The sequence below is a fragment of the Myotis myotis genome, unplaced genomic scaffold (assembly GCF_014108235.1).
Source record: "Myotis myotis isolate mMyoMyo1 unplaced genomic scaffold, mMyoMyo1.p scaffold_m19_p_3, whole genome shotgun sequence".
Taxonomy (NCBI): Eukaryota; Metazoa; Chordata; class Mammalia; order Chiroptera; family Vespertilionidae; genus Myotis; species Myotis myotis.
In genome coordinates this window covers 212,074,413-212,102,303 of record NW_023416335.1, presented here as the reverse complement: position 1 = coordinate 212,102,303, position 27,891 = coordinate 212,074,413, and the positions used below count along the sequence as shown (strand labels likewise).

At 60.2% G+C, this 27,891-nt stretch overlaps 1 long non-coding RNA gene across 1 annotated transcript; it reads left to right on the top strand.

Annotated features, from left to right (window-relative positions):
* The first annotated feature begins 1 nt into the window (after nt 1).
* On the top strand, nt 2–27,621 carry LOC118651241. Its single transcript, XR_004966138.1, has 5 exons — nt 2–215; nt 1,286–1,875; nt 23,151–23,362; nt 23,868–24,212; nt 25,650–27,621. It is a non-coding gene; the product is annotated as an uncharacterized LOC118651241 (long non-coding RNA).
* Nucleotides 27,622–27,891: the final 270 nt, after the last annotated feature.

Sequence of the window (27,891 nt, the reverse complement as noted above, 5' to 3'; positions counted from 1 at the left end):
GCCCGGCCCGCCCCCAGGCCGCCCCCGGGACTCGCGGCCCCGCCTCCGCCCGCACCCGGCCGCGAGGGGCGCGCAGGCCCACTGGGGGCGAGGACCCCAAACTTCTTCCTGGTGGGGCCAGAGAGGGGGACGCATTCGGGCGGGAGGCACCCCCCTTGCCCGCCGGTGCAACCCCCCCACCCACCCTCCGGCCCAGGGCGGGCTCCGCGTCAAAGGTCAGCTCCGCGGGACTCCGGGGAAGGGCGGGTCCCCGGGGGTCGGAGGCGCCTTTTGGGGAGGGAATAGGGGCGGTGTTTCCTGGGGGGCTCCCCGCGGGACAGAGCCTCGCGCGCCCCGTCTGCTGGTGACCCGCCCTCGCCCCCCCCCCCCCACGCGCGCCGTTCGCCCGGAGGTGTGCAGGGCGGTGGCCGACCCAGGTGCGCCCCAGACGGGACGGCCCGTCGGGAGAGGCAGGCACTCGGCCAGCATCGCCACCCACGCGGGTGGAGGGCCGTGGACCCCACCCGCGAGGAAAAGAGGTTGGGTTTGCGGGTGGGGAGCAGCCTTCCGCGGGGCCTGCGGGGCCACTTCTTTTGAAAAAAAATACATTTTATTGATTCTTTACAGAGAGGAAGGGAGAAGGATAGAGAGTTAGAAAGATCCATGAGAGAGAAACATCAATCAGCTGCCTCCTGGGGATGTGCCTGCAACCAAGGTACATGCCCTTGACCGGAATGGAACCTGGAACCCCGAGTCCGCAGGCCGAGGCTCTATCCACTGAGCCAAACCAGTTAGGACAACAGGGGCCACTTCTTTGGGAAGGAATTCATGGCTGCAGCCACCAGTGGTGCCGGCGTCTGTGGGAGCCATACATAGATTTATTAAAAAAAAAAAAAAAAAACAGGAAGGGAATGCAGTGAAGGTGCGGATGATGGGGTGCCACCCACAGGAGCCGTCTGGAATGTGTGGGCCTCGCGCCCAGAGAAAGGCCGCCTGCCTGTGCACAGTAGGGCAGGAGCCTGCCCCATGGTGTTCACAGCTGTGTCCCCGGGTCGCCCATTGTCAGTCAGTGGAATGAAAAGGGGGGCGGGCAGTCCTAGCCGCGTGCTCAGTGGACAGAGCGTCAGCATTTGGACTGGAGGGTCCCTGTCTGATTCCGCTCAGGGCACAGGCCCAGGTTGCAGGCTCGATCCCCAGTAGGGGGCGTGCAGGAGGCAGCCGATCCACGATTCTCTCTCATCATTAATGTCTCTCTCTCTCTCCCTCTCCCTTCCTCTCTGAAATCAATAAAAACATATTTAAAAAGAAAACAGGGGCAGTGACACCGTGCAGAGCCAGAGCGGAGCGGCCTGCTGGACACCTCGGAAGTTCCAAAATGGAGTCACTGTGGCCACGGGGGTCGGGTCCAGTGCTGTCAGGACCGAGGTGACGGTGTAACAGGAACGCTGGAGTGTGGCTGTGTCCCCAGTCGCACCCGGAGCCCTGCTGACTCCCGCCCACCAGGCAGGTGCCACGGGTGCTGGTGCCACGGCTGCGGCCACCGCCTGGCTTGAGACCCACGCCCTCCGCCACCTGTGGACGCCGCCAGTGACCCAGACATCCCACCAGACGCTCACTCCCCTCCCCTCTCCGAGGGTAACCTGCGAGTGACTCTATTGGCTCATGGGAAGGCCTCCGCTAATACACGGACGATGTGGACAGACCCAGCGGGGGTGAGTGACTTTTCCCGGGGACACTCCGTTGCTCACAGCACGCACCTCGGAGCGCCCCACGGCTCTGAAAGCGACAGCTCTGCCACCCGTGCAGCCACAGCGTGGCTCTCAGGGATCCGTGTAACCGCACAGCGGACGAGAAAGAACTCTCTATGGGAATTCCGTCTCAGAACGACAAAAACAGGTGACACGTCAGGAGGGTGGTGACCGTGGGTGGGTTAGCGACTGGCACAAGGAAGCTGGGGGAGGGGAGTGCTGGTGGTTAGGATCTGTTCTTTTTAACTGGATATTGGTTACCAGTGGCTCCATTTGTGAAAATTTATCAAGCCGTTCACATATGACATGTCCCTTCTCTTTTTATTTTTTTAATATATTTTTATTGATTTCAGAGAGGAAGGGAGAAGGAGAGATAGAAACATCAATGATGAGAGAATCATTGATCGGCTGCCTCCTGCACGCCCTACACTGGGGATCGAGCCCGCAACCCGGGCCGGGCAATGCCCTTTTCTGAATGCATGTTAGATTTAAAAATCAAAACCAGGCCCTGGCCAGTGCAGCCAAGTGGTTAGAGCACCGCCCATGCATGGAAGGGTCTCGGGTCCAGGGCTCGTCCTGGTTTGCAGGTTTGATCCCTGCCCCAGTTGGGGGAGGCAACCAACCCATGTGCCTCTCTCACATCGATGTTTCTCTCTCTCCCTCTCTCTCTCTCTTTCCCCCTCCTTCTCTCCCTTCCACTCTCTCTAAACATTCAATGGAAAAGTACCTCGAGTGAGGATTAACAAAACAACCACCAAAAACAAAAGGAGCAACTCTTCTCCCCCCAGGAGCCTCAGAACTTCGAGGCTCCAAACGGGGGCCCCTTGCCACCTGCCTCCTGGGTGAGGCGCTTCCCAGAAGAGGGGGCCCGGAATGGCCCCTGAAGGCGAGCAGAAGGGCGGGAAGGGTTTCCTGGGCAGAGGGAACAGCATCTGCGAAGGCGAGGGGCACAGAGACCCTGGGCAGCTCGGGAAGATTGCCTGGTCCATTTTGGTGGCCTGGGGCCAGGCGCGGTGAGGTCCTGCAGGCAGCTGGCTGTGGGGTGGAGACAAGTGGGACTCATCAGCGCTTGGCGGTAGCTGTGTTTTTAAGCCCCGTAAAGAGGCTACAGTGCCGAGAAGGCGCGGCAGGTGCTCAGACGTTACTTCCTTAGAACTCACACGGCTCTGGGGGCTTCAGTGGCCCCTTTCTGCCGGGGCCGAGAGGTGAGGTCGTGGGCAGATTCTCATGACAAGAGGATCTGGGATTTAAACCCAGGACATGGGTCTCCCAGTCCCGGGCGCCTATGGAGGGTTCTGTCTGTCACTGAACCCCACGGCGTAAACATTCCCCCGTCAGTTGAAATCGGCATCGCACAGCTGGCGAGTGACAGGATGAGAGCGGTGCGCACACACGTTCGCTTGGCCGTGTCCTTTGGGGGTTATCCATCAGGCAGCGGCGGAAACCGCGAGCCCTGGCTCCGCTCCCAGCGTGGCTGTGCCCCAAGAGCCGTCGCTGCCCAGAAACCCATTCGCGGCGCTGGCAGAGGCACGGGCCGAGCGTGGCTCTCGCCTCCTCCCCGGCTTTGAGCAACAACTCGGTTTAATCTGGGCCGTTTCCACGGGTGAAAGAAACGGGCGTCTCGTTGCTCCAGCGCGTCTTTAACCACCACGGAGGCCGACCGGCGCTTCCCATGCGCTTATTAGCGTTCGCATTGCTTTCTGTGTGACTTCTTTCATGACCTGCACTCATTGGTTTTCGTAACAGCAGGATTGTTTATTATACAGAAAAACTAAAACAATAAATAAATAAAGCTCGTCCAACAATGGCCGGCTTGCGGTACGGCCATGGGCGCCCTGTGAAAGACCCACTCGGAGGCCTAAATGGAGTCTGAGCTTCGTGACCTAATGTTATGGAAAGAAATGACAATAATAAGGAAAACAAAATTGCATGTGAACGTGCAGGTCCACACAGCAGTTCCTGTAACTAAAGATCAAAAGGAACTAAATGGAAGTGGAGGTTGTGTTTGGTGAACTTTTTCTTTTCCTTTCTTAGGAAACCGCTGAGGTGGAGAGGAATAAGTGTACCAGAGGCTGGAGGGATAGGGCTCCTGCACCTAAACTTGACCCTGATGTGGAGGGTTCTCCCTTTTCCTCGTCCATCACGGCTAGAGAGCGGTCCGGTTCCTGAGTAGGGGCGGCTGGGGTTTGAGAAAATGAAAGAAAGAGACAGGCACAGAGATGGAAGGAAAAGCTGGGACCGGGTGGGAACGCTGCCCTCTTCTGATGGAGAGACAGGGACCCAGCACCGATACAGCGTGTTTATTTCATACCCCAAATACCAGGAAGTTTCATCAAAGGTCAAGATAAAGGAGATTATGTGCATTCTTGTAATGTCAGTTCTGGAAGGGGTCATATTGATTCCTGGTGTTTGGCTGGATTTACATAATAAAACCCACTCCCGGGACCTGGGCAGAAATGAAGGTCAAGCTGAGAACACTTCTGCCTTTCGGCAAAATGTGTTTCCAGGACGTGGCTTTGCCTACCGCCCTGGATTCAGCTGACAATTTATTAAAGAAATGTCCGTGTGCCTTCCCAGGGGCTCTCTACACCCTGACTTTCTTGGCAACCAGAGTAAAAACCACGTTCTGACCCCTTCTGACGTTTAACCGGGAGAGAGCATTCTCCTGGCTGCGCGTCCCTCTGCAGCTCTGCGTAAGTCAAAACGTGACAGCACATTTGCGTGTCGTTTGCAGAAGATGGGACTGATTTCCAGGGAGGCCCCCCACCCTCTGAACCCCGGTCGGGGCAGGATGACACCCCCTCGGCTTCATTTCCAAGCAGGAAGCCATTCATCACGCCCGCTGTGACGGCCCAGCTGTCCCTCCTCCCAGAGCGGCCGCACAGCCATTGCTCTCCAGGACAAACAGCTCTCTGTCTGTTTGAAAGATCGTTGTTGGCACCCGGGGCCTGTTTTTCTCCAGAAAACAAATGGCTTTGATGCCGCCCAGCCTGTGAGGACAGCGTCCTGTGGGTCTTCGTGTGCGGCTGCGGCGCACCATGGGTGGTTTTCGGGGGGCAGCGGCTACCCTGGCCCCTGCCCGCCCCTATACCCCTGGCTCACTGGCGGCAGTCCCCAGGGCCTTTGCACGGCTCCTGGACCCAGGCACATCCTGGTGTTTCCTACCTCCTGTTTCTTTGTTAAAGAGTTGGCTTCCTCTCTGCCCCTGGCCTCCAGGCTCCCAGAGGGAAGGACAGCCTCTGCACCCCGTGGCGGGCAAACATCCTGCTGAGTGCGGGGAGGGCCGAGCTGCATTCCTAGCAGGTGGCGATGCAGTGACAAGCGCAGGGCTCGGGGTCAGAGTCACACAGCATCACAACCACCTCTGAGGAGACTGTGGCTTAGGGACATGGCCCTCTGCCGGCCCCAGAGCTGGCCCAGTGCTGAGAGCCAACCCCCTCCACTCCAGGCCACAGGAGAGGCCACAGGTGGGAGCCTGACCGTGGGGAGGGGCACGCTGCGCAGCTGTCCTAAGAGCAGTCCCATGGGCGTGGCAAACGTGACTGACAAAAAGATGAAAAGTGCCAGTCCAGCGTGGCGCAGTGGTTGAGCGTCCGACCCATAAACCAGGAGGTCACGGTTCGATTCCCGGTCAAGGGCACATGCCCAGGTTGCGGCTCGATCCCCAGTGGGGGGCGTGCAGGAGGCCGCCGATCCATGATTCTCTCTCATCACTGATGTTTCTGTCCCTCTCTCCCTGTCCCTTCCTCTCTGACATCAATAAAACACACACACACACACTGTTTTTTAAGAAAAGCATCGGCGCTCCTGTGGTTAGGAAGAAGAAGCCGTCCCGGGGCTGAAGGGAGAGTAGTTTTGTTTTGACAAAATGAGAGAACTCTGCTCTGGTTCCGGAAAAGCTGCCCCTGGAGCGTGGAGACGGCGCCGTGTGGAGACGGCCAGCGTGTGTCTGGGCTTTTGTTCGCGCCGTTCCTGCTGGTGTCAGCCGTCCGTGCAGGAATGAGGCTGCAGAACAGCAGACAGGCTGACAATGAGCATCTATTTGTTTTTCCACCTTTGTTTGAAGAATTCCCCGCTTAGGAGCCTCGCAGAGACGAAGTTCTCCCTTCTCCCACCCCAGGGTGCTGGCCGGCCACCAGGTGCGCCGACCGCAGGTTGTGTGGAGGGAGCTGGTGATGGAAAGGGGCAGGGTTGGTGGCGAATCCAGTTTGTTGGCGGTTAGAAGCAACGGCAGCAAACACGTGGAATTCCTGGGGTGTCTGTGCTGGCAGCCGAGCGAGCCGGGGCATCCGGCGTTGAGTGGCACGTGGCACGCGGTAGTGATATCACCGGATGGTTTGGGGGCCCTGGCTACTCCAGACACCCCTGTTCCAGCCCAGCCTCTAGGCTTGGTCTGCAGTTCCTGATGACCCTCCCGGCTGCCCAGTGTCGTTCCAGTGCATTTCTTGCTAATTACACCCTCCAGAGCTGGTTCCTGGCCCTGACAACTGAGTGCTGATGGATGTGGAGGTTGTTACAGGCTTACAGGGGGCGTGCACATTCCCCCGACGATGTGGGCCCTGAACAGTGGCCCGCATTTCGCGGCTTCTGGATGTAGGGTCTGACCGTGACTTCGGTTGCCTTTGGTGGGAGGTAAAATAGTTGTAGTTGTGGGTGAGATGTTTGAGTTGAGTTCAGCAAAACCAGGTTTACATGGAGAGAGACAGGGTCTATGGGTGTCCTGAGCATCCAAGGGGTGGAACGGAGTGGGCACTTTGGGGACTTAAGCCCAGCCCATGGCTCCCTCTCCTTTGAGAACTGTACCTTTTAGTAAAATGCTGCATTTTTAAAAATATATTTTTATTGATTTCTGAGAGGGAGACAGAGAGAGAGAGAGAAACATCAATAATGAAAGAGAATCATGGATCGGCTGCCTCCTGCACGCCCCCTGCTGGGGATTGAGCCCGAAATCCTGGTATGTGCTCTTGACCAGAATCGAACCCAGGACTATTCAGTCCACAAGCTGACCGTCTATCCACTGAGCCAAACTGGCTAGGGCAAATACTTTTTGTAAAAAAAGTACAGACCTTGCATCTTACTTCTTTTGTTCTAAGCACTTTATATTTATCTTTTTAAATATATTTTTATTGATCTCAGAGAGGAAGGGAGAGGAAGAGAGAGACAGAAACATCAATGATGAGAGAGAGAGTCACCAATTGGCCGCCTCCCGCACGCCCCCCCTCTGGGGAATCAAGCCCACAACCCAGTTATGCGCCCCCAACCAGAATCGAATCCGGGACCCTCCAGTCCGCAGGCTCGTGCTCTATCCACTGAGCCACACCAGCGAGGGCCGTATTTCTTATTGTAATTCTGAACGGAGCGTTCTCCCGTTGTGTTTTCCAATTTGTGAATGCCGAGATAAAGGAAAGCTGGAAGATTTTCCAGACTCATTATGCACAACTCTGTGTACATGATGTACAATTACATGTATTGCCCTGAGATTTATCATGGAAACACGCACACACACGGGAACACAACAGCTAGCGTGCCATACGGAGGAACGCTGAGTAAATGTAAGACGTGTCCGCACTGCGGAACGTCATGCGACTCTTTACGTCTGTAAACATGAAGGCTGTTGCCACAGAGGTCCTTGTTTCCTAAACGAACTGAAAATGACAGCAAGGCACACAATGCCCACAGGCCAGCCTTTGTTAAGCCTGTCACTGTGTGGACGGCGGAGGGGTGTTGGCAGGAAGGTATTTGCATTCGGGGAGTGGGAGCTGTAGATCTTTCTGACTGGGTATGTTCCAGTCTCCACAAACATTACTTGCTCATTAAAGAAAAAAAAGAAAATCGAACCCAGGCCATGCAGACCTTGTTTGTACAAACCAGCCATTGTTTCTTGGTTTCGATCCGTGCCGGCGTCTGATCTGCTTTTAACTGGAACCACATTGCCGAGAGCTGGGGGGAGGGAGGGGGAAGGAATCCATCATCCCATCCTCCGGCCGTAACTGGAGTCGTGGTGGCTGAGTCGCAGTATTTCACATGCAGAGTTTACTCAGCCCGTCTAGGGCCCTCTCAGGCCCGTAACCTGATTCCGTTCATTAACATCCGGTCGTAAACGTGCTCCGCGGCCGCGAAGCCTCCGTCCCCTCCGTCCCCGGCGGCCGGTGAAACACGGGCGGGCGGGCAGCCGTCAGCGCAGCCCTTAGGTGGTGAGGAGCTCAGTTCTTTGCTGTTGGGAGAAATACTGCGAAGACCGGGCCTTTGTTCTGAGCCTCTCCACCCCGGGGATCATTTCTTCAGGACGGCGTCCCAGCGTCGGGCGAGCGGGTCAAAGGGCACGCGGCTCCGGGGAGCCCCTCTCTAAGTCGGCTGAGCTGCCCGCCCGCCTTCTGGAAGGACCTGGGCTCTAATCAGAGGCCCGAAGTCCCTGTGTGGCAGGGGGAGCCGCGGGGCCTTTCCAAGCCCCGCAGACTTGCTAAGCGACATGGTCAGGCCAGGGAGTCTCCGTGGGTCGTGTTTTTCTAAAAGGAGCTCAGCAGTCTCTCACATTGAGTCATGTTTTAGGAAAATCTGCGTAGCTGGGAGCCTTATGAAGCGCCCGCTTTGCCTGGCCAGGAGCAGGCCCCGGGCCTCCCCAGTCTGGGGCTTGGTGGCAGCCCGGAGTTTAGCAGTGCCCGCCTCGCTCCTGGCCTCATGTGGTTCAGGCAGGTGAGCCGAGCCTGGCTCTCGGGAGAGTGGGCTCCCACCTCCTGGGTAAAGACAAGCATGTAGCCCTGGCCGGTTTGGCTCAGTGGATAGGGCGTTGGCTTGCGGACTGAATGGTCCCGGGTTCGATTCCGGTCAAGGGCATGTGCCTTGGTTGCGGGCACATCCTCAGTGGGGGGTGCAGGAGGCAGCTGATCGATGTGTCTCTCTCATCGATGTTTCTAACTCTCTGTTCTTCTCCCTTCCTCTCTGTAAAAAATCAATAAAATATATTTTTAAAAATACTTTAAAAAAGACAAGCATGTAAGCAAACCCCGAAGAAGCATGATTGGGGTTCCCTGTGCGCACAGGGACTCAGCACCTGTGTCTCTCCTGCTGGCCTCGCACTGGCTGGAGGACCGTAGGCAAGTCACTCATCTGGGCCTCATTCTGGGTTGGGGGTTAGATCGGGGAAGGAGCGGGAGTTTCGAGACCTGTGCTCAGCACATGGAAAGTGGTAACTATAACGACGGAGGAGAAAGGGGGGACGGGGGACGGGGAGGGAAGTCTCAGAGACTTCATGGAGACCCTGACCTTGAGCTGGGAAGCAGTTGAAGAGTTCCCAGGCCGAGAAGAGGGGGAAGAGGCGCCCGCGGCAGGAGAAACAGCAGGGTTTGGAGAGAGGCCGGGCCCTGCCGGTGGCCTGCCGTCTCCATCGTGTGTTTAGCCATTTCCCTGTACGTCTTTGTGGGGCCCCGACCCAGGGCTGGATGGATGTGCTGGGACATCGCTGGGCTCTGTGGGTTCCCGTGGGCTGGGAAGCTGCCATTCCCGGAGGCAGGTGCTGGGGTCAGTGTCCCCTGAGCCCAGGTGCACACTGTTCAGGGCCCAGGTGGCTCCTCTGGCCGGCTGGCCCCTGGCCTTCCTTCCAGTCCTGGTCTTCGCTCCTATCTGTGTGGCCACAGGGTGGGTGTGGCCAGGAGAGGCCTCGCAGGCACAATGAGCTTTACTGCAAGGGCCCCGGAGGACTGCGGGGAGGACTACGGTGCCTGTGGCGTGGCCGTGGCCGTGGCCATGCCCAGGCTCTAGCCGGCCCCACACCGCCCAGGGCAGCTGGGCACCAGCAGAGGGACTCACTGCACCCCTGCTGGCTCCCTGCTGTGGGCAGGACCACGCCCAGGGCCTCCGGCTGCCACTGGAAGCCCTGGGACACTCCGCACTGCCTGTTCCCTTCTGTTTCATCTTCAGCTCTTCTCTCTGTGTATCTGGTGCGTTGCTCACTCACCCAGTCACGCAGCAAGTGCTTTACTGCACACTTGCTGTGCGCCAGGCACTGTCCCCGGTGCAGAAGTGACCCAGACAGACAAAATCCTGCCTCCATGAGGCTGATGCTATATGGGGGCGGAGTTCCCATTCAGATGTGAAACACCCTCCCTCCACCTGTGGCTGCCACTCCCTGGCCTGACTGGCCCTCCCGCCCTGCGGGCCCTCCCCTCCTGGCGGGTCCATCCCCAGGTGGTTCCGACTTTCTGGAGCACTGTGGTGACAGGGTGGCCCAACTCAGCATTGCCCGTCCCAGCCCGCCCTCTGTGAGCCCCTGGCCCCCGGTATCTGTGGCGTGAGTCTCAGCCTGAATGTAACCCGCGCAGGATTTACTGAGCCTGGGGGAAGGCGGCCTGCGTCTTGGATTTCACAGTTTATGAGGTTGACTTCAGCATGACCACATTCTGTGTGCTCTCATGTTTCAGATCACCAAACACCTCTCCCTCCCTCTGGGATTTTGGGGTGACGCAGGGCACGGGTTGGGTGGTCTGTGGGGCATGTTGGCTGCTGGCTTCCCCTCCCGTCAACCCGTCTGGTCTCTATGGGTCCCTCTCCCTGGCTTTCGCCCGGCCAGCCTGCCCAGCACTGACTGCCTCTCTCTCTCCTCCCCCCTCCCCCCCCGCCACTGGCTGGGCTGCCCTTTCATCTCAGGGAAGGAGTTCTGTGTCCTGCGTGCACCTACAGAGTGTCGCAGGGAGCATGGGGAATGCGGGCAGGCCTGACCCGTGCATGTGTCTGATCAGGTCAGCCGGCCTGCCCGGGCCAGGTGCTTGTCCCTCCGGCAGTGGTCTGGGCCTCCACCGCCCCCGTGGCTCACACCCAGGGACTCCAGGCTCAATGCAGACCAGCCCAGCCCTGGTGAGCCATAGCCATGGCCCGGGGCCTCCCACAGCCCTGAGAAGGAAATCGGCCATGGCACCAAGGAGAGGGCTCAGCAAGGCCGGACTCAGCAGGCCCGTGCGGCCGGGGGGAGGCCAGGCTGCTCCCCTCCCCGGCCTCCTGGCTCCCTGTCTGGAGTCCACCCGCTGAAGCACAGAGAGTGGCCAGGAGGCTCGCCTGGCCATGGTTAACCCTCCCACCTCTGTAAGGTCTCAGGGAGGAGAAAGGCGGGGACGGGCAGGGCCAGACGGGGTCTGGGACTCTCCCGAGAGCAGGGGTGACTCAGGTTGCACAGTGGGGAGGGGGAGACAGTGGCCCCTCGACTAGAACCCGGACACCGGCCTGCAAGCTGATCTCAGGGAGCCACACGCAAGCCTGGGTTTGCAGAGGGACATTTGTGGAAATGCGGTAAACCACATGGTAATCACATGAAAGGAACTAAAACCACTGAGGGGCAGTGCCATCCCACCTCCCAACCCCCAGGCTCCTTTCTGGACCCGCCCTCTGTTCGCTCACCCCGAGGGCTTTCCCAGGGATCACGGCAGAGATGCGCCTGTGCTTGGCGTTTCCCCGTCAGCGCGGGTTTATACAAGGCGAGCACATGGGCACACCCGGCAGGACATTCCTTCCTACCTTTTAAGTTGGAGTAAGCAGCAGATCATCCGTCCCAGGTCAATAGTCCCATCGCATCCATTACCTGTGGTCAGCAAACCACGGCTCGCGAGCCACATGCGGCTCTTTGGCCCCTTGAGTGTGGCCACGGAGTTTCCATCGCACTGTACGTGCGCACCTGCACATGGTATTTTGTGGAAGAGCCACACTCAAGGGGCCGCAGTTTGCTGACCACTGCATTAGACAAACCTGGGTCCATTGCAAACACCCTATTTTAAGGCCTCACAGCTGTGGACGCGCTCAGGCTGGGGCTAGATTACATTCTGGTGGGGGATGACCTGGAGGCGCGCTGACACCCTCCAGCCATTGCTTGTTCTGAGGACTGAGGCCTGGCTGCTCTGGGCCCTGAGGCTCTGCCAGGGGAAAGAGAAGGCTGCGGCGATGCGTGGTCACACCGCAGTGAGGCAGGGAACGCGAGGGGGTCCGGACGCACGGCCCCATTCCTGGTGGCACATTTGCTGGTTCTGGCGCCGTGCGGGACCTGAGAGCCAGGGGGACGTCGGAAAGGCAGCGTGGGGCTTAGGACACAGGAGACCAGCCTGGGAGGAGACCTGCCTCAAACCCATCACCAGTCGCCTCTCCGCATATTTGCCAGATGTCGAAGCTACACGGACAGGAACTGGGAGAGCCAGGCTGGGACCTCGGGAGGACAGAGCTGGCTCTCCTGTCGTCTGTCAGGGATGAGGAGACCACGTCCCCAACTTCTCAATGAAAAGCTCAGGAGAGCACTACGTGGGGTACTGCCCCAAAGACAGACAAGTATGCCTGCAGCTGCCACCAAGCCCCTCCCTGGCTCATTTCCGGTTGCATTGAGATGAAAAGCCCTCAAGGATTTATTCACAGGGACAGTTTTGTGTGTAGCTTTTTCCTCACTTAAGCAGGAATATTTTCAGGAGGTCAGGAAGAACCAGCCCCGGAGAGGGGGAGCGGGCCACCCAGAGCCTCCTGTTTTCCGTGCACAATGTCCAGCATTCAATCAAAATTACTAGACATGAGAAGAGCCCAGGAACCATGACAAGTAACGAAGAGAAAGACAGGAAGGATGCACAACCACAGGCGACCCGGATATGGCAGTGAGCAGACTAGACTCTGAAATAATAATGACTCATATGTCAAAGGGAATGAAGGAAAGTGTAAGCAAAATAACAAAAGGTAGTTTTTTCCAATTGGAAATTGGAATCTTTCGAGAAAAAGAACCAAATAACCAAACGGACATTCCAGAAATGAAAAATTTAGAACCCACTGGAAAGGTTTAGCAACAGATTCAGACTCAGCAGAACACAGAAAAAAAGGAAGTCAAAGTGAAGTCAGTAAAAATATGTGTATATCAAAACAGAAAAAAACACAAAAGTGGATAAAAACAAACAACAGAGGCTAAAAGGCCCATAGGACATAATCAAAAGGCCTAACTATCATCGGAGCCTCAGGAAAATAGGTGCAGAGGGACAAAAACAACACTCAGATTATGGCCAAGAAGTTTCCCCAAACAATGAAAGACGCCAACCCACAGATTCAAGAAGCTCAACCGATCCCAAACAGGGCAAACAAAGACAACCACGTTTGAAGCACAGACTAGGAGAAACACAAACACAAAGAAAAATCTTAAAAGCAGCTGCGGTGGGAGCAGAGGTGAGGAAAATGCTTTATCTTCAAAAGAACCTTGACGAGTCGGGGTGGGCAGAGGCAGGGCGGGGTGGGGGGGCAGGCGGGGACAAGAACACCCTGTGCTGACCACGGGGACACGAAGGTGCTTCAGACACGGTCCCTCCCAAAGGAGCTCACAGGCGAGGAATGAAGCAGGGTTGCAATTCTTGTGGTTAGTTCACGCCAGATGGACACGCGGGGGACAAGGAGACCCACAGGAGAAGAGACTCAGACTGGGGTGCAGCACAGACTTCCCAGAGCGAACTCCGCCTGGAGGCCTGAGGAGCAGGTGAGAGCCACCTGGGAAAAGAGAAGGCTGCTCCGACAGACGCCACCACTGCCTCCCAGAATGCCACCTCCGCCCCACAGCCTGGGGCCCCGAGAGTGGAAGGTCCCTTTTCTCAGGATTCCCCAGAACGGCTCCTGGGAACCCATTGCCCCAGCAAGCTCTGCGGGAAAGGGAGCAGGCACAGGCCCTGCCGGCGGGCGGCACAGCCCGGAGCCCTCCCCTCCCGCACTCTGGGCTCTCGCTGCAAGCAAGGCAGCTGCTTGGATGGCGAGGCGGGTCCCTGCTCAGCGTTCCGAAGGTTAATTTGGAGGTGAAGGCAGTCCAGCATCCTTGCCTGGAGGCATGGGCCATCCTCCCAGCCGTCCATGTGACACCTCTGACTGTCAAGCAGTTCCAAAGAAGCCATGTAGCTGACCGCCACCAGGCACCCAAGGCTGTCCGGACAGTGAGCTGGGGACTGGACATGAGGGAACGGCGGTCCCAGGCCTGCCCTTGGCGAAGGTATTTCCTGAGATGGATTTGGGGCCAGCCATGGGGTGGAGGATTTTGCAAAGCCCTTTCAGTTTCCTCCCCACGGGGTTGACTTTACAAGCAGGTTTCCCACCCCACGCCCCTCACCCCAGCCTGCCCTGCTCCCCAAGGAGCTCGTTATCCTGATAGAAGAACGCTGGGCCCTGCGGGAGCTCTGTTGGTTAGAGCATCGTGCTGTTACACCAAGGGTGTGGGCGGGGTCCTGGGTCTGGACACACACAGGAAGCGACCATTCAATGCATAAATAAGTGGGACCACAAACCGATGTTTCTCTCCTTCTCTCATCAATAAAACGCAGTTTAAACAACAACATTGGAACCAGGTTATCCAAGAGGCACGAAACGAAACTGGAGGTCTCCGGCCTCCTCGTTCTGTGCCTCATCTGGAACGAAGCCAGTTCCCCAGGTTGCCGTTTGGCACTGTAGCCTCACGGTGGGGCCGAGGCCAGAGACAGGCCCAGACTAAAATGGGGGAAATGTGTGTGCATATTAAGGACTGTGGTACCGAAGCAAAACTGCGCCCCAGGTCAAATCCGAGGCCCTCCCCGGGACCCGAGGCCCTCCCCGGGTCCCACACGTGCCTGATCTTCCTCGGGGCATGAAATCACTTTAATAAAACTTCCCCACGCGCTGGCGTTCCGGCGAGCGCGCATCTGTTGGCAATTCCCAGGTCGATGACCTCATTGTGGAGCCAGGGAAAATGCAAAATGCACTTCTTACACTTTGCTGGGAAATGAAACCGCCCGTAAAGATGGGAGAGACCAGCACGAATTTGTTCCTAGTTACACCGAATTCATGAGACTTCAGAGCCGACCCAAAGCAAAGGGTTCTGAACACGACGTCACCAGCAGGAGGGTCGGCCCCTGAGCGGGGACAGAGCAGGCCACGCCCCTCGGACACACCTTCGCAGCGGGGACCCCCAGCTCCATTATGTTTGGAAACGACCCAGTTCAACGCGAGGAATTTCTCCCCGATGCTGAGGCCCATCCCTTCAAGCAACAGGCCTTCTTTTTCTTATTTTGACAATTTTGAGTGGAAAGTTCCAGAATGTGGACGGCACTCCCATGCCTTTAAGGAACAGGGTGCGCGCTCACTGCATCCCCCCTGCGCTCTGGCGGGACGCGGCCCTGCCCTTCCTGCCAGGGGAGGTGGAAGGCTGGTGTCCTGCCGGCCCCCCTGCACCAGGAAGGGGGCCCCTCATTCCCACCGGGTGGGGTGGGGTCTGGCTCCCCGAGGGGCCCCCTGAACCCTCTGGTGGGAGAGACAGCAGTGCTTTGTTACGGCTCCCCCCTGGGCCACAGGGCAGGGGGAGGTGGCAGCTGGGCCCCGGGGACCTGGACCTGGGCCTCCTCGGAGTGACGGGGAGAAGGAGGGGTGCCTGTCATGGCCACGCTGGGGTACAAGTCTTGACTCCCTGCGCGTCTCTGCTGATCCCTGCGAGAGGGGCCTCACGCCCGGCTCCCCATCCAGCCCTCTGGGGTGGGAGCACTGCCCGGAGCAGGTGGGGGTGCTCCTGTGTGCGCCCCTGAAGCAGGGCAGCTGCTGGGCTGCCACTGGGGGTCCCTGGCTGCAGAGGGGCTTCGGGCTGTTGCTCACCTGCCTGTGGGCGCCCAGCAGCCCCTTCATCAGCCCCCAGACCGGCCCCCATGAGGCTGAGGGCACTGAGGGGACTCCCTGAGGCCTGCACTGCGGGTCTCGAGTCAGCCCACCTGCTTCTCTCCACCTTCCAGAACCTTCTTACATTTGTTTTGTACAAAACGTACAGATTTCCTGTTGTACTTGCAGCGGTTCTCAACCTGTGGGTCGCGACCCTTTCACAGGGGTCGCCTAAGACCATGGGAAAACACACATATAATTACATATTGTTTTTGTGATTAATCACTATGCTTTAATTATGTTCAATTTGTAACAATGAAATTGGGGATCACCACAGCATGAGGAGCTGTCTTAAAGGGTCGCGGTATTAGGAAGGCTGAGAACCGCTGAGAGGGAAGGAGAGGGAAGGCACCTCTACCCACCGTCCCAGAAGTGGACAGGCCTCCCTGGGCCGGTTTTGCAGTTTCCTGTGAATCTGTAACTACCTCGCAGTTAAAAGCTCAAATGGAGTTGCCACATAGGTGTCTCACCTATTGGTTCAAGTGTCAGAATCCAAGGAAGATATTTACCCAAAGGCGGGGGCAGGCAGGGGAGTGGGGGGGCAGGTCTGGGAGTGGCGGGTAGGTTGTGTGTGTTGGGGGGTTCGTGCTGGCCTCCAAGGGGGGGATCAAGGCACCAAGGATCAGCTGGAACCAATAGCACGAACCACCCCAGCAGCGCCCAGAGAGCTGGGGCTGGGCGGGCAGCTCAGACAGACTGGTGGCGGGTGTTTCTGAAGATTATGAAGCACTTTTCAAATTAAAGGCATCAGTACTGCTGGCGGGGGGGGGGGGGGGGGGGCATGCCTGGCTTTGATTCTGGGCCTTCCAAGCGCCGAGGCACATGTGGAATGCTGGAGCCGGAGGGGAGGGCCATGGGGACCCTCTGCCTGGCCCTGCGCCCAGCAGGAAGCGGGGCCGCAGCGCAGGGGGGGGGGGGGTGCAGGCGAGCGAGGGGGAGAGGCCGCGGGAGAGGCCCGCGGGGCCCCGGGGCGGACTCTGGCTGCAGGAGAGGGCGCATCTGGAAAGCATCACTGGCTTCGACCAATCAGGGTTCAGAGGCCAAACAAAGCCGCAGTGAGCGCCGCCAGCCGGGCTGCTCCCCTTCCGAGGGGGCGGTGCGTCTGGGGCTCCTTTCAGCTCCGGGCCGGGCCCCGCGGCCTCGGGGAGGGCGCCAGCCTTTTGCCCTCACAGGACAGGCTCGCCCTCTGTAACTCCCAGGAGGTGGCTGGTTTCCTGAAAACAGAAACCTCAGTCTGTTCCGTTCCTGAACCAGCCCCGGGTGGGTGCTGGGGACGCGGGCAGAAGCAAAGCTCAGCCTCTCACCCAAGGCCCACTGCCTTGTGGCATCAAGAAGCGGGGTTCACGCCTGATAGCAAAAGGGCGCCCACCCCCACGCGGAGGCCACCACGCCCTGGGGTCCCTTAGGTGACGCCACCCTCCCCTGCTCTCCTCCTGTCCCTCCCGAGTTGGGTTCCTGGTGCTTGGTCCTGTATCTCTGCTCTTCTCCCCCACCCCCTCTCCTGGACCGACTCCCCCGCGCCTGGGGCCCCACTTCCCATCTCTGCCTCCCCCTCCCCAACTCCCAGCCCCAGCCAAGCGCCTCCCTACAGCCCCACACACATCCAACATCGCCTCTCCGGTTTCCCGGGTTCTCTGGACTCATCCTCATCAAACTGCAATGCATTCTGGTCGGGGCTGAGTGGACACCCCACCCCTAAGCCTGTGCTGCAGCCCCAAGCCCAGGACCTCGGCACGCCACTTTGGGGGGACTCTACGGGTTCATTCAGTTGAGATGAGGTCTTTAGGGGGCACCTTCATCAAACCTGCCCGGGGTCCTTAGAAGAAGAGAAGATTAGGGCACAGAGGGGCGCCCACGTGAGGACACAGGGAGGGGACAGCCGTCAACACACCGAGGAGAGAGGCCTCGGAAGGAGCCAGCCCTGCCCACACCTCCATCTCGGACGTCCGGCCTCCAGGCTGTGAGACAGTGACTGTGTGCTGTTCAGGGCAACGGGCTGTGCTCCTGTCACACCGGCGCTGTCAGTGAGCATACACGTCACCTGCTCTCCCTGCACCCTGGCTCCTGTGTGCTCCCGCCCGTGACAGACCCCACCCAGCCGCCAGGCCAGAGAGGAGCTCCAGATTCACTCCCTGCTCCCTGCTCCCTGCTCCCCACTCCCCACTCCCCGCTCCCCACTCCCCGCTCCCCGCTCCCCGGCTCCCCACTCCCCGCTCCCCACTCGCCGCTCCCCGAGGAGGTATCGCCACAGTCACCCCAGAGCCCAGCCCAGGAATCGGCCTCGGCTCAGTGTCCGGCTGCCCCTGCCGCTGCGGCTCACGGCCTTGGGCTCCGTCTCCTCTGGACGGTGCTGTGAGGCCAGCAGCACCCACAGCACCTGGGAGACGGGAGCTGGAAGGGGACAGACCCGGGGATCGCTAGTATCGCACAGAGCGGACACCCCGAAATGCCACCATGCTGGGGGGGGCGGGTGCGGGCAGCACAGCACTTTCTACGCCCCCACAGATTAGAGGGGAGCAGTCCTGTCACTAGAGTTTCATGGGGCTCGGCAGCAGCAGGAAAGTGGGTTGGGGATGTGAGGCCTGATGGCTTCCCCAGGCGGCAGGGAAACTGTGAAATGGCAAAACCCGACCCAGAAACAGGGAAAGGAGCCCTCCTGTGAGCAGCGCGGCCTAAAAATAGCGACGGGGTTTCTGTTGATGGCTCACGGCCCCGGGGGGACGAAAACACTGCTTCTGCCCAAAGGTCCGCCTGGCTCTTTCTCGAATCCAGGTGGCCAGCCCGTCTGGAGGCGTCCGGCTGCGGGAGTGGCGGCCCCATAAACCCGGGCGCCTGGCGCCACGGCCGGTGGGTGCGGAGGGACGTGCTTCGCGTTTCCCAGCCCTTCCCGCCCGGTCCCGCCAGCGGCCGGGGCAGCTCTCCCTTCTCCCGCCTCCAAGGACCTCTCTCCGTGTGCGTTTTGAAAAGGAAAGGCGAGCAGGGCTCCACAATGGGAGAGGCAGGATCTGGTCAGAGGAAGCAGCCCGGAGTTCCTGCAAGCGCCTAATTGGGAACAGGTTTGGGGGGGGGGCGTCCGTGGGGAGTCGGCCACGTGGTCTCCGACTGTGGGCCTCCCACCGAATTCTTTCCTGCGATGTGGACATAAACCAGCACAGCGCCATGCAGAACCAATTACGCGCTCCCTCCCCAGGGGCCCACTCAGCTGGGGCGGCAGGACCCGCTCCTCTGGGCGGGGGTGGAGGGTGGGGAGTGGGGGTGGGGGCTCCCAGGTGACCCGCCCGTGCCCAGCGCCCACGCCTGCCTTCCCCCCACAAAACCCACGTCATTTATCATGACTTCTCGGAAACGTCCAAGGGTGTCGTGGGCGTTCAACAAATTATTGCCCAAGGAGTGGGAGCAGCTGCAGCGGGAGCTTTTGGGAAGGGTGAGGGCTCCATTTATAGTAAAACGAGAGGAGAGCCAGGACTTCTCCTCCCAGGTATCCCTTTACAGCCGCCCCCGGGTCTTTGGTGTCGGCGAGGGCAGCTGTCGGTGGGGCGGGAGCCGTCGGTGGCGGAGGCGGCTGGGATCTGTGTAAATGGTGCGCTCCTAGCTTTCAGCATAAGTCTGCAGAGCGCCCGCGAGTCCTGACCTTGTGCCGGGCCGTGTGACCTTGTGCAGTGTCTGTCCCAGGGGCCCGCAGGCTGCCGGAGGGGCTGAGGTCGGGGCCTGCAGCGCTGGGAGAGGACGAGCAGCGCACACTCCCCGTGTGGAGCCTGCACGGGACTCACACGCGCTCGGCCTGGACTGCCTGGTCCCCGCTGACCGGCGGGACCCTGGGCGGGTGCCAAGCTGAACGGGGCCTCTCACCCACAGGGCGCAACCCGGCGTGCAGCTCCCGGGCGTGGGGATTCCGGGACAGAGCGGGACGCAGCCAGGCCTGCCGCTGCGGTTCTAGGAGGGTGACACCCGCTGAGCGCTGGTTTGCGCAGCCCTTGGGCGCCTGGGGCAGGTTGCTGGGAGCTGTGAGAGGGAAAGGGGAGTCTGCATTCACCCAGCAAATATTTATTTCCTGGCGGCCTTCTAAGAGCAAAGTGGGGCAAAGCAAATGGACACAAATCTGTTATTCATCAGGGTCCCCGGGCCGCCCCAGGCGGGCCTCCCAGCGCCGCCCGCAGCCCGGAGAGGCCCTGGCCAAGCGCCACCCCAGGTGAGGGGGTGGGCTCAGGGTGTCCCTGTCCCCCTGTCCAGATTCCCAACGCAAAGCCCAAGCAAAAGGCCGCTCTTTGGAAAGGGGGTGTGGGAGAGCCTGGGGCCTGCTGTATGGGTCTAACGCCCAGCTCTGGGCTCTGCCCATGTCCCCAGCCCATGGCACCCGCCCAACCTGGGGCCTCCTCAGGGCTCAGGGTTCTTCTCTGGCTGGCCCTGCCCCTCTTCCGCCCCTCCTTCTGGTAACTTTCCCTTTGGTCATTACTAACTACCCACCCTCAGAGCCCCCTGGGCAGGGACTGCGTCTGAGTCACCTCCATGCCTTGCCCCCTCCTCAGTTTCATTACCCGGAGGTGGTGGACAGGAGGGAGGGGCACAGTGCCACCGAGAGTGCCCTGGTGGCGGGCAGGCCCGGGAAGGTCACTCCTTTGGACCCTCGATTGCGTTTAGATTGTTGTTGTTTGCGTTTTCTTGGTGGAGTTCAGTGGAGAAACCGATGGACTTGGGTTCCAACTCAGATCCCAAGCAGGCCGCAGCCAGGGGCGCTGGGGTCTCCCGAGGCCGCCCCGGCTGGAGGGCGGGGAGCAGGCGGTCCAGGGCGGGCGGCAGGAGGGCACCACAAGTGACCAGACTCCGAGGAGGACCCAGAACCGGGACAGGGGCCGGGCACGCGGGTTAGAACCCAATCGAAGGAAGAAGGGCCCGCACTTGACTGACATGGGCGGCGGGGCGGGGGAGCCGGGAATGGCTCCCAGGTGTCCGCTCGCCCGGGGCCAGGTGGTGCCTTTCATCACCGTGGAATGTGCGGGGAGAGCGCGGGTTTGGGGGAGATGATGAGAGCAGTTTGAACACGTTGAGTCCGCGATGCCTGTGGGACATCCAGGTGGGGATTCCAGCAGCAGGAGGAGGGGCGCACGGAGGAGTGGGCTGGCGGTCTCTTGGGGCTGTGGGGTAGTCGCTGCCGCTGGGGCCGCTGTCCCAGGCTGCTCCATCCCAGGCTCCGGGTGCCTGGAGAGGGGCCCGGAGAGGGGCCTGGAGAGGGGGATGGGGAGAGGGGCCTGGAGAGGGGGGTGGGGAGGGGGGTGGAGAGGGGCCCGGAGAGGGGCCTGGAGAGGGGCCTGGAGAGGGGGGTGGGGAGGGGGGTGGGGAGGGACCTGGAGAGGGGCCTGGAGAGGGGCCTGGAGAGGGGCCTGGAGAGGGGGTGGGGAGAGGGGTGGGGAGGGTGGAGAGGGGCCCGGAGAGGGGGGTGGAGAGGGGGGTGGGGAGAGGTGGAGAGGGGCCCGGAGAGGGGGGTGGGGAGGGGGGTGGGGAGAGGTGGAGAGGGGCCCGGAGAGGGGGGGGGGGAGGGGCCTGGAGAGGGGCCGCAGCAGGAGACGGAGTGTTGCAACATCCTGGGGAGATTTATAGGCAGGACGTCTTGTGTGTTTGCTTCTCAGCCCTGCCTTCCATGAGGCAATTCAAAACCCCACATTCTCCTCCTCGGTGTCGTTTCCAGTCATTTCCCCGACAACATTTGGTTCTTATTACCGCGAGGTCCTCACCCAGATGGAGCATTAAAACCTTGGCTTCCCCGGAGAAAGAAAACAAGCTCCTCTGAGGGACTGCAGCCGCTCAGACAGTTTCGATTCCAAGAAATGGCTGCTGGCCGCTCCCCCGGAGAGCCGCGGCCCAGGGCCTTTCTGAGGGGAGGGGAGCCAGCCGCTTGGTACGTTTCATCGGAACTTGTCATCGGACGGTCCGGGGCCTTCTGGTGGCGAAAGCCTTAGGGACAAAGACCCGGGCATCCCTCCCACCGTCCCCAGACCCCACGCCCAGCCAGGCACACAGATGGTGCTCACCCAGGGTTTGTGGACTGAAAAAAATAAAAACAGCTGAAGGTCACGAGCGAGAACACGCTGGGTTTTCTCGTTTGACATTTCCTTCCAAAGGTCCACGGCTTATTGCAGGGGAAGGCGCTTCTCCGAGGCAGAAATGGAGATGGCCACGCAGAACTGCTGCTCTGAGCTGCGACGGGCAGAGCGCGCTACCCTCCCCTGGGCCAGGGTCCAGGGCCCTCTCGGAGAACATTGTGGTGCAGTGCTCTCCCCTCGGGAGTCCTGGGTGGCCCGAAGGTGCATTTTTTGCACATTAATAGCTGACATCTAGGAAGATCATCTTCTATGCCAAGCACTTCAACAAATTATCTCATTTAACTCTCATAATTCTGGGGTGAGAATGTACTTATTACCCCGATCATAGACATGGAAATGCGGCTTTGGGAAACGCGGGTCATTATCCCCAGGGGTTCACAGCTAGTGACAGGCAGAGCCCCAGAAAGTGACCACGCCCGCTTACCCACCATCCCTGAGTCCTGCGAGCCGAGGTGGGCCAGGGGTGGGTGGGGTGAGCACCCACTCACTCCTTTCGGTAACCCTGAGGGGCAGGGCAGGGTCATGATCCCACTTACAGGCAGAGAGCCCTGTCTGAAGCCCTGGGAAGGGCTGCCGGCCGAGCCCGGGTGTGACGGTGCAAGCCCTCCCCTTCGTCCTCCCGGGCCCTTCTCTTCCCTCTGCAGCCCTGGCCCCCACCCGGGCATGAGGACCACACAGGGCGGACAGGCAGCAGGTCTCCATCAGGTCCCCACAGTCCAGCCCCAGGAGCCTCCCGGGCCCTCCCGGACCTCAGGGAGTTCGTGGCTGTGCCAGGCATGGCTGGAGGGAGGGGGGCCTGGAGAGGAGGCAGAGAGACGGGACCATGTGCAGCTCATTCCACTGCAGGAAGCCCGGATCCCAACACCGATGCTCTTTCCACATCTCCCACACAGCTCCTCTGAGCGGCCCCCAAGGAATCGACAGGGATCCCATCCTGCCCCGCTCCTGGGCTGGCTGGCCTGCTGGGTCCAGTAAAGGCCCCGGGAGGCCTGGACTGGCATGGCCCAGGGCACTTTCCCTGGCAGCTCCTCCGTCATCACAAGAACGGGTCCCAGAGGACTTGGCCCCCCTTGTAGGTCCCGGGAAACTGGGCCCCTCGCAGGTCAGGCCCCGGGGCCTCGGCCCCCTTGCTGTCTGGATGCCCTGGGTCCCTCTGAACCGGGTGGACCAGCTCCGGCTGCGGCTCCAGCTCCTGGGAAAGGTAGTTCTGTTGTCTGCGTCTCAGGTCCTCATCTGGGGAGTGAGATGGGCGACAACACATTATAGAGCCCAGGGGTTTAGTCACATACGAACCTGCTGAGTCCGGTTGTGCTGGGCTCAGGGAGCTGCGGCCACAGGTGCCTGAGATTTCGCTGGGCGCGCTGGTTGTTGTTGTGGGCCACCCCCTTTCACTAACCCTCACCCGAGGGCATGTTTCCATTGATTTTTAGGGAGAGTGGAAGAGAGAGGGAAAGACAGAGAGAAACATCGATGTGAGGGGGACACAAGCCACTTACAACAGTGATGGCGAACCTATGACGTGTCAGAGGTGACACGCGAACTCATTTTTTTGGTTGATTTTTCTTTGTTAAATGGCATTTAGATATGTAAAATAAATATCAAAAATATAAGTCTTTGTTTTACTATGGTTGCAAAGATAAAAAAATTTCTATATGTGACATAGCACCAGAGTTAAGAGTTTTTCAAAATGCTGACACGCCGAGCTCAAAAGGTTCGCCATCACTGCCTTACAAGCTGAGCAAGCCAAGGACAGCGTGACCGTGAGTGAGAGACGTACTGGTGGCCGGCTGGGGCCCGGCCTGACTCAGGAAGGCCCACTGGCGGCCAGTCCTGTCCCCAGGCCTGTGCGGTCCAGCTGGGCAACAGGCAGCAAAGGTGCGTTTGTTGAGCCCCCGAGCCCCCTGGGAACTTGGAGTGATTCGTCCATTGGAGGGGAGGCCCGGCCAGGCCTTCTCCAAGGGGCTTTGGGCTGGTCCAGCCCCACAGTGTTGGGTGGCGGTGGGGCCTCTCTGGCACTGTTACAGCGGACGCGGGTGGAAAGCTTCCCCGATGGCCAGACGAAAAGACCCACCGAATGGCGGCGTTCCAGCTGCCCGCGCGCCCATCGCGCCCTCCTCTGTGCTCAGGTCGGCTCTCCTGCATTTGGCAAAAGATACGGCAGGCGGGCCCACCAGGCACAGGATGTGACACGGGCCGTGCAGCTCTGGGCAGAGGGGTGGCCAGGTTTCAGAGAGGGGGCAGCATGAACCTGGGGACGGGTGGACAAGGGCTGGGGCAGGCCTGGGCCTCTGTGGGTGGGGTGAGCCCAGGGGCGGTCCCCCCGCTGCTTCTCCCTCACCCTCACTCGGCTCCCCCAGCGTCTCTCACCACTGTCTTTCAGGACCCGACACAGTGACAAGTTGGGGGAGATGTTCTTCCGGAAAATGCACTCTGGAGGCTCCGCTCCATTCCCCCCACCCCACTCCACCCCACCCCACCCGGCGTCCCCACCCGCGACCACGAGAGAAGCGTGGGCCCGGCCGCCTCGCTGCAGGAGCACTCGGGTGGCCCTCGCAGCAGCTACAGCCTCCTCCACGCAGGCCTCCTACCTGCCTGGAGAGCCCGGAGGTGCACGTGCAAGCAGGATGGCCAACGCTGGAGCCTGCAGAGGCGGATGCACACGAGGCGGAGACGCCACCTGCTGGTAGACAAGGGCACAGCAGGCAGCGACACTTTCTGGTTGCAGGTGTGTTAGGGCCCGGCCCTTTGCTGTCAGGACACCGGGGTGGGAGGGGGAGGATGGGAGCATCTGTGTTTTGTTTTTAATTATTTTATTGATTTTTTTACAGAGAGGAAGGGGGAGGGATAGAGAGTTAGAAACATCGATCAGCTGCCTCCTGCACACCCCCTACTGGGGATGTGCCCGCAACCGAGGTACATGCCCTTGACCGGAATCGAACCTGGGACCCTTCAGTCCGCAGGCCAACGCTCCATCCACTGAGCCAAACCGGTCAGGGCGCATCTGTGTTTTTTCCTGAACATTCCTACCAGCCCACACGAGTTACCTCATGCTCCTTTGCAGTCAGCCCCCACCACCCCGTCCCAGCAAACACTTCGGTTTGGCACACATAGGGTTGTACTGTGTACACTTTGGGTTCAGGTACATGTTTCTGGTTCCTGCAATGGGGGGGCTCGTGGGGTTGTGGGGGGCTCACTGGAGGGTAAGGGGGGACAAGCAGGGCTTTGGGTTCAGGCTCTCTCCCTGTAAACCACTCCCCACCGCCAGCCGTGTGACCTGGGCAAGCGGGGACGGCTCCCCTGCAGCCTCCTCACCTGTGGAAGGAGGGTACCTCCCGACCACGTGTCTCGTGCAGCTTTGTGTGGGCGTCTCTTTTGTAAGCAGCCCACGCCTGGAATTTCAAAGAGCCCGTCTGCCCAGATAAGCAATGAAGCCAGTATTAACTGTACAATCTAGGTGGTGGGTGTTTGGATGCAGGCTGTACGATTCTTCCCGCTTTCCTGCATGATTGAAATGTTTTGTAATCAAATGTAAAAAAAAGTGAAACACAACAAAACGGAGCCTCTGGGCTGTGTGTGTCTGTGTCACACGGTAACGGGCCGTCCAGGGGAGAGGAGTGGGGAGGGCGACACGCCTGGACGCTGGCTCTCACCGGTGTCGCCAGAACCCGCCACTGGTTACCAGCAGGGGGCGCACTCACAGCAGGCCGATGTCCAAAGTGTTCAAGCCTGGCTTTCCTGTGGGAACCTTTTATAACAGCGGTTCTCAACCTGTGGGTCGCGACCCCTTTGGGGGTCGAACAACCCTTTCACAGGGGTCGCCTAAGACCATCGGAAAATACATATGTAATTACACATTATTTTTGTGATTAATCACAATGCTTTAATGATGTTCAATTTGTAACAATGAAATTGGGGGTCACCACAGCATGAGGAGCTGTATTAAAGGGTCGCGGCGTTAGGAAGGTTGAGAACCGCTGTTTTATAACGATGCACAGCTCCGAGGTAAAGCCAGCCTGGCCACACCGGCCCGCGTGTTACCGGCGCCCGCAGCGGCCTCGAGCTCTGCCTCCCTCTCACCTGCGCCCATCGCCTGTGTGTGACCCCACCTCACGCCCTTGCCTTCTGTACCTGCTTATATGTCCGTCCGTGTCTCCTGCGACAGGTGGGGGTCCTGGCAAAGCTTCCAGGACGTGAAGAGCATCAGCGTGCCCTGAATGAGCGGACCTCGCCTCGAAACCCCCCTCCCGTCCCTGCCCAATGCGGGGGGCTTCACTGCACCCCTGCGCTCCCCACAGCTGACTTACCCAGCCGCAGCACCTGTGCTCCTAATGGGGTCATCTGGGAGGCAGTGGAGCCAGTTGCCCCGCTGGGTCCCCCCTTTGTGGGCTGCATCGTGTTCCTCCAAAAGATATGACCGCGTCCTGACCTCCAGCACCTCAGCCTGTGACCGTATTGGGAAACGGTCAGTGCAGGCCACTCGGGCTCCTAATCGAATAGGCCTGGTGTCCTTACAGAAAGGGGAGGTTTGGACACAGACTGGCACACAGGGAGAAGCCGCGTGGAGACGGGGCAGAGATGGGAGCTGAAGCCAGCGAACCCCAAAGATCAGGGTGCGGGGTGGGGGGGGGGAGGCAGCTTCCTGCAGAGCTCTCAGAGGATTCTGGCCTCCAGACCGTGAGCACCTGCAAACCCCCAGCTTGTGGCTCTGTCATGGCAGCCCCAGGAACTGGTACACCCGCACCGGCTTCCCCAGAGGGAGTGTGCTCGCCGCTGCTGACGTCCAGAACAGGCCGTGGCTGCTCAGGAAGCAGGGACCGCAGGACGGGCAGCAGCAGGAAGTGCGTCCGCAGTGGATGGATGCGTGTCAGGGTGGCCAGGGAGCTGCGCGCCCTGCAGGTGGCAGACACAGCTCCGTGGGCATCCTGGGAGTCACCCGGTCGCCAGCGCCCTCCCCTCGCCTGTCCGACAGGGCAGGCCCTGCTCCGAGTCCTCATGGTGCCAGATTAACCGAGGTCGTCTGCCCCACGCGCATCAGACGCTAAGGAATCCACTTGCCTGTTCCCGCGTAACATGGAGAGCCCTGTTTTAGCTGGAGCATCGAGGCCGCCCCATCTCAAGCTGGGGGTTAACTCTGGGTGCGAGCCCCGCCCAGCTGGTCACCTGACCAAATGCTTTGCCTCTGGGAACCCTGTGGGCCTGGCTTGGGAGGGAGGCGGTGAGGTCCGTCTTCAGAGTCGGCCTCTCTCGAGCCTTTCCGTTTCCGAAACGGCACAGCCCACCGTTACTCCCTGGCTACGAGCTCTCGGTTAAAGTCCTCCGCCTCCTGGATCTGGCCCTGCCTGGCTCTCAGGCCACGGCCACAGGCCCCCCTCCACTCCACCCTGCGCTGCCCCAGGCCCTCCCCATGCCAACCACAGCGGACGTCCAGTCACTTCTCCCTCAGACCCCAGGGCCTGTGCGCGCCTGGAGCCCAGCCCCCCCCAGAATGCCAGTCCTCGGGCTGGGTAACATTGGCCAGTGCCCGGGTGTGAGCAGGGGCAGGACGCGAGCTGCGTTTAGACAGCGAGGGGGGAGCTGGGTGGCGAGCACTGGCCTGTCCGGCCGTCGTGGCTAATGATAAGCTGCCGCCAACAACTGCCGCTTGTCCCCAGCCCTGTGCGTCCGGCCCCTCAAGAAACCCCCGTGCAGGAGAGGTGTGCCTGGGCGGAACCCAGTCATCCTGGGCCTGCGAGCTGGAGGCCCCATTATGCAGACACACCCCCCCCGCCCCCTGCCAGCGCAAAGCACCTCCCTCACCTCCCCCTGGCAAATTCCAGGTCGCTCTCCAAGGCTAGCCCGTGGCTAGCTGTCCCCTGGTATGTATTCGTCCATCTTTCACCCCATTATAGAATCAGTGCCCAGCCGCAGGCTGGCCAGCTGGTCTCCCAGCCTCCATGCAGCGGGGCTGGTCACGTGGCTGAACGCCTGCCGGTGGATGGGAGCGGAGGGGACACGCTTTCCTGCCAGGCCTCCAGCGGGGAGCACGCGGACCCCTTTCCTCCTCCCGGCTGCCCCAGTGTGGCCTGACGGTGGCAGCTGGGGCCTTCCTGGGTGGCACCGCTCACCTTGGGATTTTACAAAAACAATAAACTTGTTTTGCTGAAGCCACTCCTGTTTGGGGTCTGTTCCCAGGAGCCAGCGGAGTGGGGTGGGGTGTGGGGGGCGGAAGCAGACTCCCTGGGCTCCACCCCAGGTCCCACTGCCCAAGGCGTGAGCTTGGCCACTCACTCAACATGCGTCTCAGGCTGCGCCCCTGGGGGGCGTGAGGAGTCGAGTCCCACCCCTGGCTGCGGGGGGGCCTGGCGGCCTCGGTTCCCCAGGGAGCCGGTTCCCCAGCGAGCGGGCCTGCACGCGATGCAGGCGGC